The following is a 6,957-nucleotide window of genomic DNA, read 5'->3' on the forward strand; positions in this document are numbered from 1 at the left end:
TTATTTGGTAGGAACTGAACTCACTCCCAGTACTAGCTATCACCCTCAAACAGATGGACAAACAGAGATAGTTAATAAATGGATAGAGGGATATTTGAGGAACTATGTTTCAAATCAACAACATGCTTGGGTGAAATGGTTGCACCTAGGGGAGTATTGTTACAATACATCTCATCACATGTCTATTGGTATACCTCCTTTTCATGCTCTTTATGGTTATGATGCCCTTTCCTTTGTTGATTTAGTACTTTCAGATAGCAAAGTACCTGCAGCAAGTGATTTCATCAAGCAAAGCCAAGACATAATAAGGTCCCTCAAGGATAATCTACAACATGCACAGAACCAAAAAAAGTTGTATGCTGATAGGAAAAGGACTAAAAGATCTTTTGAGGTGGGAGATTTGGTATTTGTTAGGTTGTAGCCATATAAGCAAAGCACCTTGAAGAGGAGTGGGGCAGAGAAACTCAAGCCAAGGTTCTATGGGCCTTATAAGATCACCAAGAAGGTAGGAGAGGTAGCTTATGAATTGGAGCTCCCACCAAACAACAAAATACATAATGTTTTTCATGTATCTTGCCTGAAAAAGGTTCTAAGCCAGCAGACCATAGTATCTACAGAATTACCACCTCTTGATGATGAAGAAAAATTAGTTTTGATACCAGAAGAGATTTTGGATACAAGAGAGAAAAGATTGAGAAACGGGAGCATGATAGAGCATTTGGTTAAATGGAAAGGATTACCATTGGAGGATGCAACTTGGGAAGGAGCACATATTCTTGAACATTCCAATCTTCATTGCTTGAGGACAAGCAATATTCGGGAGGGGAGGACTTCTCATGTCCCCTTTTCAAATATTTAAAAATAATAATCTTTGCTAACGCTGGCAGGCCCAAAAAAGGTGAAGTTTCGGCAAAAAGGGCTAATCTTTGGAAACCAATGGACTAATAAATAAAAATTATTATTAAAATATGTTTTATTAACCCCTCTTGGACGTGAGTTAGGGTTATGCCCTCTTTTAAGGGATTTGGAGGCATTTTAGGTTGATTCCATAACTTAATTTTCGCTTATTGCTTTGTTGTTCTTCAAAGGCTGCCAAACCTGTGGAGAAGGAGACCCAAGGACGGGAGTTTGCAAGTTTCCAAGAAGGCTAAGGACGGGAGTTTGAAGCCATTCCATGTGCAAGCTCATGCAGAGTTTTCCCTTGTGCTGAACAGTGCAAATTTGTGAGTTTTCGAGTGTGTTTTTGTAAGAGTTTGGTGTTTTCAGTTGAGTATTTCATATCAGTTTGGGTTGTTGTTGTATTTTAGACTTTAAGATGTTAAAATAGAGTTGAATATATGTATTGGGATGTGGTTAAACTTTTGAAATAGATTATTAGTGTTTTTGTGGTGTTTCCGAGCATTTTTGTGTTAATTTCGGGAGCCCGATGAGCATAGTTTTTGTCTTACGTTTGTGAGCTGTTGTGTAAATGCTATACAAATTTGGAAATGTCATTTTGTAGGCTGTTATGCTGCTGAAATTTCTGTAAAAATGTTCATTTTCATATTTATTAATAATATGTAAAGTTGTGAAATTTTTTGGCACTATTTCGGACATACCCGATTTGGGGTTTATTGAGAAATTGGTGGATCTTTGTAATATTGGTTGTTTGATTTTGAAAATCTGATTAAAGGCTTGAAATATCATATAAAATCAGAAAAAATGACATTACATTGATTATATAAGATCAAAATTAGAAAAAATTTAAAGATAAAAATTGAACAAAATAGTGTAAGGGAACTAAACAAAACACTGCAAGAGAACACAAGTGACATACCTTAAAGAATAGTCTTGGCCTATAAACCATTCTTTAAAACCAAGACTTTAAGGGATGACCATGGCCAATGGGCATTCCCTTTAGTCTTTGAAGGGGCTTTTAACCCCTTCTAATAACTTTCTTTTATTGAGCATTGTATATTTTTACATCTTACAAAACTGCTAGATCAATGTTCATCAAAATATTACAAAGAAAATGAAAAATTATTAATCAGAAGACCCCTTGCTGCTCTGAATCCATACAGGCAACTTTGATCCTATGCTTGCACCTTTAAAGTGGTGAAAATTAATTAGCTGAAAATGCCTTCGACCATGAGGATCCTTGTCTCTGTCTATCATTATCAATCTCAAATGCAGTATCATTTATATTTAAAAGAGCTATGTAATAGCATTCTTACAAAAAAATATAAAACAAAAGTAGGGAATAAAAAAAGGACAACTGAAGAAAACTAAATATCAAGAACAGGTACATACCAGGTCTCCTTTTTCTGTTCTTTTTGACAACACGAAATGCATTAACTTCAATGATGTCTCAACTCCCTGATAGTTACAAATTCTCCTAATTATCAGTCAACATTTCACAACTTGACTAGTGCTTCAAATAAATAAATACATTAAAACATAATGATCTGAACATTCTTTTGATTAAATAATAGAACTAATTAAATAAACATCTGAAGAAACAGAAATTTAAAAATGAAAAATGAAACTACAAGCTTAAATTTATCCTGTAGCATTTTTGTCAAAATCTTATCTGCAACAACATTCTTAAAATTCAGAATAAATAATCATAACATTATAGAAAACTAAGATATAAAATTAAGTCAAATCAGAAATTCTTTAGATTTTGTGTCATGGTTGCCAAATAAAAACGCCACTTATAGAGCCAGAGATTTTGATTTTCAGGGAGCTGCATTTCGGGATTTCTAGTATGGCCTTGAATATCGGTGTTCCAGGAGGTTTGAAGGGAGGTTGATTGCCACTATAGTCCAATCTCGCACTGGATTTAATGTAAGATTATTTTTCACATTATTTATGAAGCCTCCAACGAGTGCAGTAAAAACAATCATATTTCTAATTCTCAAGCAAGCTTAGGTCTAATTCTCAAGCAAACTTGACCTAATATAATCACCATATATATGGCTTCTAGCCGAATAGCAGTCTAGACTCCAACGTTTAAGCGTAACAGCGAATTCTCAAGACATGAGCAAAAACCCGCGTTATATGTTGAAACTAAACAAAATCAACCTCAAATTTTCTTAAAATCATAAAACCAAACTAAGATTAGCAGACTTTAGCATTGGTGGCAATGCAAACAATTCAATTTGTCGTTACAGAGATGGTAACCCAATTCCTATCTTTAACAAACAAACAAATCTCACATTATATTGACCCATGAAACAAAAATGTGGGGAGATAGAATACTAGATCCAATGTAAGAAATTAAATGTGTTCAAGAGGAATATGAAATAATGCAACTGGAAACTCAATAGAAAATACAGATAAAAAACATAGAGGACGAGTGTGCCAAGAGGGCCAACAAATAATTAAATATATATTTCATCTTCAAAATATAAATAAAGGCCGCATTACATTTTCCTAAAGATAGACTACACAGGCATCTAGCACTAGTGGTAGTGAACCTTGAGGTGCGGATACCAGTAAGAAAATAAAGTTAGAGTAAAATTGCATTTGCATTGAAGTAGAGAACCCTCTACGGTAAACAAGTCTCTGGTATTGGTGATAGCAAGAAAGTAGAAAACGCATTCCTTTTAAGTACAAAATTAGAGAAGCAATGTAAGACCCACATTACATTTTGATTTTCACAAGATTATAAGAGATCCTCATTAAGCTTGCTTATGAACGCAGACTACTTTCTAAATGTGGTGTAGAGAATAGGGCTTGTATTGCAGAAGCAGGGACCATATCATTACTTGTTTTGATGGAAAAACAATGAAATTTGTAAATTGAAAATGCAGAATATGATTTCAATTAAACATGGTTTTGAAAGTTTGATCTCAAAAAGAGAGACGTGTGACACCAGAGAAAAAAATTGTTTACTTAAGATAACAACCGTATTAAAATTGAATGCGCCATTTTAAAATGAAAACAAAATCGAAGGGAAGATGCTAATAGCATCTATATTTTAAGCTCGATTTGAGGAGACTTAAATTGCATAACTTTGAATCTACAACTATACTGCAATGTGAACGCTCTTCTTATATTGTGAGCTGAGACTATCAAATTGAGCAGAACAAGTTTAATTTTATAATGTCATATATAGATAGCTTTAAGAGAATTGTTCAAGCCTACAAGTCCAAATACAAATTACACTTGGAGCGAAAGGGCTTGTGCATCGAAGGTGTTATTGGGGATCAAAGAGACATTAGAAATCATGTTGCCAGAAATTGCAGTTTTTAGCTGCCAAATCAATTGTATAATACATTGTGAGGCTATTTCAGGTGTTATATAGCTGGTAACAGAATGGCCTATAGATGAGGGCAGAGATCCTATGACATTATAGAAGCTTGTGCAAATATTTGTTGTTGTTGTACAGAATCTACTTGGAGAGAGTATAGTGGACTCATATAAAATCTAAACTTTAGCAGCTAATGAATTCAAACATGTGATATACATGACAAACATTCTTGTAGATTACATTCAGCAACAGTACTAACTTCTATGTTTTGTGAATGTAGAGAATTATATAAAAATATTTGAGGATTCCTAATGATATTATGGGAATATTTCTTCTAATTTGATACAGATGATGAATTCAAAAAGTAGTCTTAAAATTAAAATATAATAATAATCAAACTTAAGCTAATATGCTTCTCATATAAGGTGTTGATCTTATAGCATAGAAGGCTGAGTAAGTCCTTCTAACAAATTATGTGAAGTAAGCCTTTGCATAATTTGAAAATTCATCACTACAATTCCAATTTCTACTTCACTTCCCACTCCAGCATTATGGTGTGTTTCCTCCCTCTTGTTTTGGGTGTCCCCCGCTGTGCGGTGACCAGTTTAAAGCTATTGTTGGAGCAGCAGGGTGTTCCTCCGTCTCTAGAGAAGATTGCTCAAGTGAGGTAGATAGCAGTTATGGAAGACTGCCGAAATTCTGAAGCAAGTTGAAAAAGAATCGATTCTCTCATAAAAGTCCCTCTATGCCCCACTACGCATGCAGAGTCACAGGATATATAGCTATAATGAAATGGCTGCGTGATCATATGCAATAATTATAAATTGAAGTATTGTTCTTACACAATCTGAGGACTCAGTTATCCATCATAACTATCTTGAAGAACTTGAGGAAGGTCCTAATGGTATAATGTAATATAAGGCTTAGTTCCTATAATAAGGAAACAAAAATCCCACGGTCAACTTTCATCTCAACTGGCTTAAGAGATTAGTATTACTGGATTACTAGGAACCGTATGTTATAATTCATCTTTCTTAACAGGAGCATCTATGAAAGTGTCGTAATAATTCAACCCTGCTTTGTTGACAAGATCTTCCTAATGGCACACCTATGCGCAGTGACACAAAGATAAAAGCGAGGATGGCTTGATTAGCGCAGGAAGAGTTAAAAGAAATGGTGGAGGTTCTTGGAGCTAATAAGGAAGAAGAAAATAGTAACGATTTTGAGTTCGATTGAATTTACCGAATTTCAAAAACATGTGGGTATAATTCAGAATTTGTATAAGTCAAACGGTTAAAAACAATGTTTGTGAATGCTCTAAGTACATGATTAGCTTCATTTTCTGGTTTATTTTCTTTGTTAAGCATCACAATTGCCTTACAAGCTTCCCTTTCAAAACCCTAAATACAAAAATACAAAACCAAACCATAATCAAATCACTTCAAAACCAAACAACAATAACATGAATTATGAAGATATCAAATTTTCAGACTGCAAGACAGAATACATATATTTTTGCCCTAATTTGAATTATAGAATTATACTGCATATCTGTGATAAAGATAGCTGGCAAACCATTCAGAATTTCACTGCAAAATTACAAATGGATAGATTTTTTGTAGAAGTATTTTAAAATCAACTTACCCGGAAGAAGAATTCTAAAAGAAGAATTGATTTGACTCCATTAGCTGTCGCCCCTTCCTCCGCCATGCCTCTGCTTAGTCCTCTGTCATAAAATAAATAAATAGAAAACCAAGAAAACAGAGACCTAAACAAATAAAAATCACCTATGAACAATAATAAAAGACGGACCAAATAAACATAAAATAAAAAATGAACACGGACCAAAGTCAGAAATGAACATACAGACCAAAGAAAAATAAAATCAGACCAGTGTGCACACTGTAAAAAGAAAAGGTGAAAAATACCACAGAAAGAAATCAGAAATCAGAAAGAGATAAAAACAAATAAGAAATCAGAAAGAGATAAAAAGAGGAAGAACAATGTATGATTTTCTACAGGGGCACAATTATATATCCTAATTATTTGCCTATTTTTTCGGCTCCCCATAACGTTCGATTTGATATTTTGTTACCGTTAGGCTTGGATATTTTAGATTTCAAATTTGAGACGTAGATATTTCAGATTTTGAAATCCCCTTTGATATTTTGAAATTATGTCGGAATTTGTAAACAGGCTCAAGATTCTCCTGCGGCTGATTTATGCTGAGAATGTAAAAGCAAAAATATTTATTATTATTATTATCATACATAATGCTTACGGGGCACATTAAAGTAAGTTTAGTTTTTTATTTAAGTTAATCATGTGATTTTCTTTTCTTCGTGTAAGGATATTTTAATTCTATAATAATATTTATATCTATATTTTAAACTTTTTTTTTTTAATATTTTGAAATATTATTAGGGCTATAATTGAGATCATCATTGCAATCAAATGTAACTTTTAAAATAGCAATGAGAGTAATAAATCAGATTCAAGTAATTTCACATTTAAAAAGATCTAATAAATTGTTGTCTACAAAATTTTGAGAAAGGAAAGAATAAAATTATAGAAAATTGAATATCTTTAGAGATTAAATTATTATTAGTAGTAGTGTTATTAATATAATATAGGTTTCATACATTTATAAGATTTAGATTACATCTTGTTATAATTTCTTATCATGCCATCGAAAGTCTCCAAATTATATCATGTGTAAGATA

At 32.9% G+C, this 6,957-nt stretch overlaps 1 long non-coding RNA gene across 1 annotated transcript; it reads right to left on the bottom strand.

The window, feature by feature from the left end:
* Nucleotides 1-1,799: 1,799 nt before the first annotated feature.
* Nucleotides 1,800-6,245, bottom strand: LOC149544107 (uncharacterized). The gene is made up of 3 exons (XR_016355266.1): nucleotides 5,879-6,245; nucleotides 2,290-2,355; nucleotides 1,800-2,084 (listed from the first exon to the last, which is right to left on the bottom strand). It is a non-coding gene; the product is annotated as an uncharacterized LOC149544107 (long non-coding RNA).
* Nucleotides 6,246-6,957: the final 712 nt, after the last annotated feature.

This window comes from Cupressus sempervirens, chromosome 8, assembly GCF_028749045.1.
Source record: "Cupressus sempervirens isolate cs-2001-9-10 chromosome 8, ASM2874904v1, whole genome shotgun sequence".
Classification (NCBI taxonomy): domain Eukaryota; kingdom Viridiplantae; phylum Streptophyta; class Pinopsida; order Cupressales; family Cupressaceae; genus Cupressus; species Cupressus sempervirens.